Here is a 7,585-nt window from a genome sequence, read left to right as displayed (position 1 = left end):
AAAAAAAAAAAAAGATCTAATAGGTGCCAGGACATTACTCTTTTCTAAAAGGGTAGAGGCAGACAGAGATGGAAAGTTGCTGGCAACACCAAGGGGCTATGATTGAGGAGGCGCCAAGAAGCAGCCCCCTCACCACCCCCAATCTCTCCCTAGGCCAGTCTGCAGCATCTAAATCCTCTCATAGGGCACATGGCATTAGGACTTCCATCCTCCCACCTTCACTGTTGGGCGCAAAGACTATTGGGAGCAGCAACATTCTAAGCTGTTAACAGCCACTGCCTTCCCCAGTGAGCACACAAGTGCTTTGCCCTACAGTGGCAGTTGGCTGGCAATCATGAGAGAGAGAGGTCCTCCAGGAATGGGGTGGGAGTGAGAAGGAAAGAAGGGAGTGAGCAACTTCAGGAGCCCAGCCTGAGTTGCTCCCTGCCTACTGGGGCAGGACCTCTCTCGGAAGAGAGGCACCAGGCCCGGCTCCACAGGGGACCCAGAGATGAATCAGACATGGATCCTGCCCTCGAGGAACTTACTGTCTAGTGACAGAAAGTGCCAAGTACCACAAGGTACTTGCAGAAGCAACCCAAGGGCCACTGGGCTTCAGAGGACAGATGGGTGGGCTGGGGATACGGGCCTGCTAGAAGAGGTCGCATTTGAGTTGAACCTCGGAAGATGACAGGCAGTAATTAGAGGTGATGCTAGTTATGGCGATGCTTATCTTCATTATGAGACATGATCTGGTTTTTGGGGGGTGGCCTGGTCACTGGAGAAAGGGGAGAGAGAGGCCAAAAAAGACTCTGGACAACTTATCTAAGTAAGAGGACACCCAGGGTAGCATTTGACCTGCTTTACCACTTTGCCCAACACTGCCTGGATGAAAATCTGGAGCTTTTAGAATATAAGGGCTCAGACTTGAAGACTTTTGAAGGCTAGAGTGACAAGTGCTCTCTAAAGGGTGGCTAGGTCATTCTGAGTATGACACAGAGCTGCAACCAATGACCAACCACACCTTCTGGCCAAGGCAGGCCCTCTTGACTAGTGAATGGCTTCACAATAGAATGGGAGAGGGGAACCTCAAGAGTGAACCCCTTAAGTTCAGAATCAGGACTGTTTGCTGACACTGGAAAGAGTGTTGGGGAAGCAGTCTGGAGTGGGGGGGCCTGGGATAGTCTGGGGGGGAATGAGAAGGAAGTAGACTGAAGCTGACTTTGTGTGGGAAAAGACATGATGCTGAGTTGCTTAAGTGATGAGAATTTTTTTTTTAAGGCCAAGAAGGGGGCAGATCCCTAGGTGTAATAAAAGGGGGGCACTGAATCCACGTCTAGCTCCCTTCAATGCTATTCTAGCAGTTGCAGTTCTGCCACTTTGTGGAGATCACAGAAGGGGATCATGGGCAAGTTCTTCTGTGGACAGGGAAGTCATTATCCCAATCCTGCTCTTGAAAACTTCTGTGCAGCCTTCAAGAGGAAGTTCTATGTTTGGGATCTGGTGACATCACAACCTTTGGATGTGTAGTTCTAAACCCAGACAGAACTGCTATTCCCCCACTCCCTTGTCCTGTTCAGGCTTCTAGCCATTTCCAATGGGCTGAATTTCACCAGCAGAAACCCCATCCTTGAAAAGATAAAGCAGGCCAAAGGCACTTTCTGAGAACGAAGGCAGCATTGATAAATCAGAGTTAATCAAAAGATATAGAGTAGAAGATTCAGCCTGAGCGGGCAGGGTCCTGAATGGCTTGGACTTCAGACAAGCAAAGAATGTTTGGTTTAGAGGGTCCGCCAGAAGAGGCCAAGCTGATGGTCTTGAGTCCCCTGTTCCTAAGGACCCTCAGGCTGTAGCCCTTCATTTTATGCTTGTCCTTTCATATGCCCTGGCCTTGGAGGTCTTGTCCCTGCATCCAGAGTAATGTGACTCTCACCACCAGCCACGGAACCAGAAAGTCTAAACTGACCTTGACCTGGAAAGGAGGCTTTGCACCACAATTATTTGCCCAGTTTGGTTTCTTGAGCCAAAAAAAAGACTGTAGAATAGTGTGAATTATCTTGAGTGTCAGGAGAAAGAGAGAGGGAGAGGGAGAGGGAGAGGGAGAGGGAGAGGGAAAGGGAGGGAGGGAGAGAGAGAGAGAGAGAGAGAGAGAAAGAGAGAGAGAGGAAAGATGACATGAAGCAAAACTGGCAAGTTCTTTGGGAGAAGTTGCCTTGGGGATTTCCTCACTTGAATATTCACCGAGTCTCCAAATTCAAGCCTTCCAGCCCCCAGCCCTACTCTGCCTCCAGTAAATTGCCTCCAAAAGTCCAGCTACTTCATGCCTGGTTCACCAAGCCCACATAAAATACCTCTGAGTCCTCAGGGTCCCTCTTGGCTCAGATATTCCTTCTGCCAGCTCCCCCAATCCCTGGCCTGGCTGTATTGTTTTCCCTGGGGCCGGGGCTACCTTTCTTAGCTTTCTGTTCACTTCTCTTCGCCTCTTTCTCCTTCCTGCTGTTTTCCCATTCTATGTTCACCTCCTGTCAAAGTGGCTTCTAGTTCCATTGATCCTTCCTACTGCTTTCTGTTTTATTTTTTTTTTGGGGGGGGTGGCGGGGAGGGTGATTGTCTTAGGGACAAGGCTCTGGTTTTTAGAATTGCATACAAAGAAAAATTGATTAGATTACCAGGGACTCTGTCCCCTTCAGTTGTTGGAGACACTGGAAAGGGGGTACTTTTGTGGAAGGCTGTTCCTTATAGGTGATGAAAACAGAAGGGGTTGGGTCCCCCTGTAGGGCCCAGGGACTTAGGGTGCTACTGCCTAGTCTCTGTGGGGATCTGACAGAAAATAATTTAAAGTTCCAGGCCTGGTGGGTATGCTGTATGCTGGTTGTAGGTTCTTGAGGGCCTTAAGCCCCCACCATTATGGCAGGGGGTGGTGGTGGGAGAGGGAGAATAGGGATCAGATTCACCCAATGAGTCACAAGTGATTCGGACCTCTTTCTCTTCCCTCGGCCACCTGCCACAGACAATCTTGTGGAAACTATGGAAAAGCACCAAACTGATTTCTAGAGTTCCAGCGCTCCAGAACGAGTGTACGGGCTGATTTGTGGCAGCCCTTCTTCTCATCTGTGTTTTGGGGGTTGGGGGCAGTGGGTGAGCACAAGGACAGGATGTACAGCTGCGTGTGGAGGGTAACGTTAAAAGACTTCGAGCAGCCCAGCCCAGGAATTGGTGCAGACCATGGAGCTTCAAGCTTGCCGTCTGAATTTCAGTGAAGGAAAGGGTGTAAAGAGATTTAAACACACTGGGCTTGGGGCTTTCTGGGGGCTGAGGGTGCCCAAGCAAGCCCATTGACACACTAGATGGGTCAGGTGTGTGGTGGCTTTGTCTGACCTGTCTAGATGTTTGCTTCTCTCCCTTTCCCAGCTGCTTTGCTTGCTGTTGCGTAAGACCCCTCCCTTGTCATTGCAGGCAGCAGAATCCTGCCCCTTTTTCTGGGCCCAGCTCAGTGTCATTTCCTTCACAGGGACAGCCTCTCTGTGCCCTGTGGGAGGTTAACACTCCCTCCTCAGCCTCTCTGTGCCCTCTAGGAGGTTAACACTCCCTCCTCAGCCTCTCTGAGGACACCTCCTAGGTGTCCTCTGGGAGGTTAACACTCCCTCCTCAGCTTCCAGTGACTATTTGGTTGGGTGCCTCCCTAAACTCTCAAGTGCTGGGGGACACCGTGGTGAAGGTGTCAGCTCCCCTACTTGACCGTGAACTACAGGTGAGTCCAAGGTGGCTGAAATCCCCTTGCCCACACATACACACCCAGGACATTGATTTTTTCAGTCTTTTGGTTCCTCTACAGGGGCTTCTTGCTGCCCTCTTGGGGGACAGGAGTGAAGGTGCAGGGAGATAAAGGAAAGGACTCTTCAGGTTGGCCTTGACTTTGCAAAGACCCTGGGGAGGGTCTCTGCAAAGACCCTAGATGGAGGTGCTGAGCGATTGTGGCCTGGCAACCTGGCCCACGAGTCCATCTTTTCTACTCTCCTGCTGACCTGATCCAAGGCCACTTTGGGGAGCAGTGAAGTCCTGAGAGCCATCAAAGGTTGTGGAGGCAGGAGTAGGGGTGGAAAGGCAAATGCCAGGATCTTGGATGACTCTGGAGGGCTGGTGGCCAGCTGCAGGACGAGGATGATTGACAGGACTTTTCACATTTGGGGCAGCAACACGCCCAGTCAACATCTGTCAGCTGCACAGTAGAGCCTGTGAATAAGTCCACTTTGTCTCCTTAGGGGCAGAAATGAGTGTGTGCTTTACTTGCTCAGCAGAAAGTCATGCAAACTAATCTAAGGATCCCAAGGGAGCCCTGGTGATGACAAGAAACAGGTGTCTTCAGACAGATGCCATCAACATTGCAAAGGAGAGCTCACATGTGGGTGGGGGAATCCTTGAGAGGAAGGAAGGGCTGCTTTGGCAGAAGCACTTTTCTAGAAAGCTTTCAGGGGGCAGAAGATGCCTTTGGCAGCTGCAAAAAGCCTATAGGAACAGGCAAACAGATGACACCTGTACAACCACCATCTTCCCTTCCTTCCCATTGGCCACTTGAGCCAGTTCAGGCTTTGTTTTCTACTTTAAAGAAAAGCAGTGCACTCCTATTCCAGGACTGGGGCTGTGGTGGTGGTGGGGATTCTTCTCTTACTCCCCTGGACCCTACTATCCCCTATCCTTGGCAACAGCTACAGCGGCACTATCATCTTAGCACTTGAGCAATTTGTGTGAGCAATTCCAAGTTTCCTGAGAGGCTAGGGTGTAGGTTTCAGAAGCAAAGCATACACAGAGAGGGTGGCCCCGGCAATTGGAATGTCCCCAGCCACTGTGTGGGACAGAGAAACAGCAAATACCAGATGAGTCCTTACAGACCTTCTATTCCTTTTGTCTCCCAACCCAGGCAAATATTTCCCGGCTACAGATGCGGAAGTGAGATGGGTAGAATTGAGAATGGGGCTTAGTGCTAGGAGCTGGACCTGCGTCAGGGACCTTGACTCCTCCAAGAGAATGTTTCTGAATTCCTTTGCTATCATCAGCACTGTGCAGGAGCTTCTGACAGCTCCAACGGAACCACGTTGTAGCCAAGGAATGGCTATGTCATTTTCATTCTTTCAACTAATGGCAAAAATGACCGCAGGGTGACTGTAGAATTCATCAAACTTGTCTACATCATTAAAAACATTTAATACTTAGGCTGCAAGTTTTTCACTGTTTAGTGAAAGTTTAAAAGGATTCTACCAACTTTTAAGCACAAACAAGCCCCACATCAAAACACATGGCTAATTTCAGTGGCATTCAAGCCTTAAATCTCAGTTTACCATTAGTAGGCAGACGTAGCCCTGATCAGTAAGGAAAGATTGCTTTGGTGCTAAAGGATCCAAGCTCCCAGTGGGGCAGGGGCCTGACTCTCCTTCCTGGCTCTCACTTTTCTCTCTGGGGTGGGGGTCAGCAATGGGCACAGGACATCAGATGTGGAAAGGCCTCCCTCTGCTCCCCCTTCATTCTCCAAGGACCAGCTCAAATGGCTTCTCTGTGAGATTTTCCTGCCCCTCCAGCCCCCACTCCTCAGAGTGGCCCTAATCTAACATCCCCAGGTTCCCTGTGCCACTGTCCCTGGCAGCACAGGAGATGACATTGCCAGACTTCTGCCAGCCCGAGAGATGTTCTTGTTTGTAATCACTGGTCTTTCCAGGCACAGAAATCTGAGAATTTCAGTGTCATGCCAGAGAATCTGGGTCTCTTCATGGGTGGAGGGTGGGGCCTGGTGGTGGTGGTGGTGGTGGTGGTGGTGGTGGTGGTGGTGGTGGTGGTGGTGGTGGTGTGGTGTGTGTGTGTGTGTGTGTGTGTGTGTGTGTGTGTGTGTGTGTGGCAGGTTCTGGTTCAATGGAGGAGTTGTCACTCCAGGAGGTCAAGGAGGGCACAGAGAAGTGAAAGCCTGTGCAAGAAAATGAGTGGTTGAGAGGGACAATGGAAGTTGGGGTCTTAGAGCAGAAGCTCCCTGGGTCACTGAAAGAATCCCCTCTCCCTGGGGACTGCAGGGTTGTAGCACCAGCAGCAGCTGAGTTACAGTAAAAAAAAAAAAAAAAAAAAAAAAAAAAGGGCACTGAACCTTTGAGATGAACAGTCATTATTAATAGCAAAGGGGACCAAACTGGGGACAAAGGGGACCCAGTCTGCTGATCACACAGCCCTAGTTTGGCTTAAGGTTGGGCTATTTGGAAAATGAGGGGTGGGGGGGGAAGGACCTACATTCCTAGGGTGTGAGGTGAGGTGGTGGAGATGGGTGGGATCTGGTTGGGGAGTTTGAGGGGCTTCTACTGTGCTGGAGGTTGGAATGTGACCTGGACAGGGCTGGGGGGGGGTGTGTATGGGGGGAGGAATTTTCCCTTCAAATGAGTCTTCAGAATAATGTAGTCAAGTTTCAAGCTCCTTTTAGGCCTTAAGGGTCTGGGGTCTCCCAGGACTGCAGGAGGTCAAGTCTGTTTATTGGCATCTTCGGAGGGCAGTGTATACCAAAGACTCAGTTGTTTCTTTTGGAAATAGTTGAGCCCCCCACCAAAAAAAGACAATGTCTCTAAAATGGGCCATACCTAAATTGGTTTATAGTCCAAAAGCTACACTGGTGTGAGGTTGTAAATCCCAACCAGGGAAACCAAATCATAAGTGTCTTTCATTAGGCTTTCAAAAATATTTCACTGTTAAAAAAACTATATATATATATACAATTACAGAAGCTAGAACTCACACCTACATCCCCAACAGAATTTCAGTCCAAGGTTAGGGGAAGATAACTAGAGGGCTGTGGACCCCAATTCCATCAGGACCCTGAGAGAGAAGAGGAAAAAAGGAAAGACACTTGGGAAAAGTAATAGGTATTAAATGTGACTTAGAAAAGAAGGCAGAACCATAGGGGAAAAAATGGTCAAATATCTAGATATTTATCTGTATTGATATCTAGATATAGATAAATAGTCAACCCATATCTGCGATCTTGGGAGAAGTACTGCAGTTTCCAATGGAGGGGATGGGGACACAACCTTGTTGGTGGAAATGGTGTGGAATTATACACGTTATAACTTTGTAAATCAATATTAAATCACTAATAAAATATTTATATTAAACTATACATTCTTTTGGAGTTAACATAAGCATGAGTTTCAACAGAGATTCCCAGTAATTTATTGTAGAGACAGGAATGTGAATAGTAAATGGTTAGGGGAGTGAGCGTGCAGGGGGTTGGCACAAGGAACAGTGCTGTAGCTGTCCTTTTTCCTTTTGCTAACTAAAGACATTATGGGGGAAGAGAGAGAAAAAAATGCCCCAACTCAAATTACTGTAATCAGTTTCATGCTCAGCATGAATTTTAATTCCACAGTGACAAGGAAACATAAAGGACAGCCAGTGTCACATCGACTCTGACTAACAAGGAGAACATTTTATTGTCTACATTTTGGTGAGAAGTTTACCAAGGAAATGGCACTGGTCCACAGACCGGCTCTGGGGACCACTAGGTTTTGGGGGGGCCGTGGGTTGACAGTGTCATTCAATGAAAGTGAAGGAACCACATTAAGCCCTCACCACCACCACC

At 48.8% G+C, this 7,585-nt stretch overlaps 1 long non-coding RNA gene across 1 annotated transcript; it reads left to right on the top strand.

Annotated features, from left to right (window-relative positions):
* Positions 1–471: 471 nt before the first annotated feature.
* Positions 472–5,190, top strand: LOC132533328 (uncharacterized). The gene is made up of 2 exons (XR_009545206.1): positions 472–560; positions 4,898–5,190. It is a non-coding gene; the product is annotated as an uncharacterized LOC132533328 (long non-coding RNA).
* The last annotated feature ends 2,395 nt before the right edge of the window (positions 5,191–7,585 follow it).

This window comes from Erinaceus europaeus, chromosome 16, assembly GCF_950295315.1.
Source record: "Erinaceus europaeus chromosome 16, mEriEur2.1, whole genome shotgun sequence".
In the NCBI taxonomy this organism is placed as follows: Eukaryota; Metazoa; Chordata; class Mammalia; order Eulipotyphla; family Erinaceidae; genus Erinaceus; species Erinaceus europaeus.
This window is presented reverse-complemented; position numbering and strand designations above follow the sequence as displayed.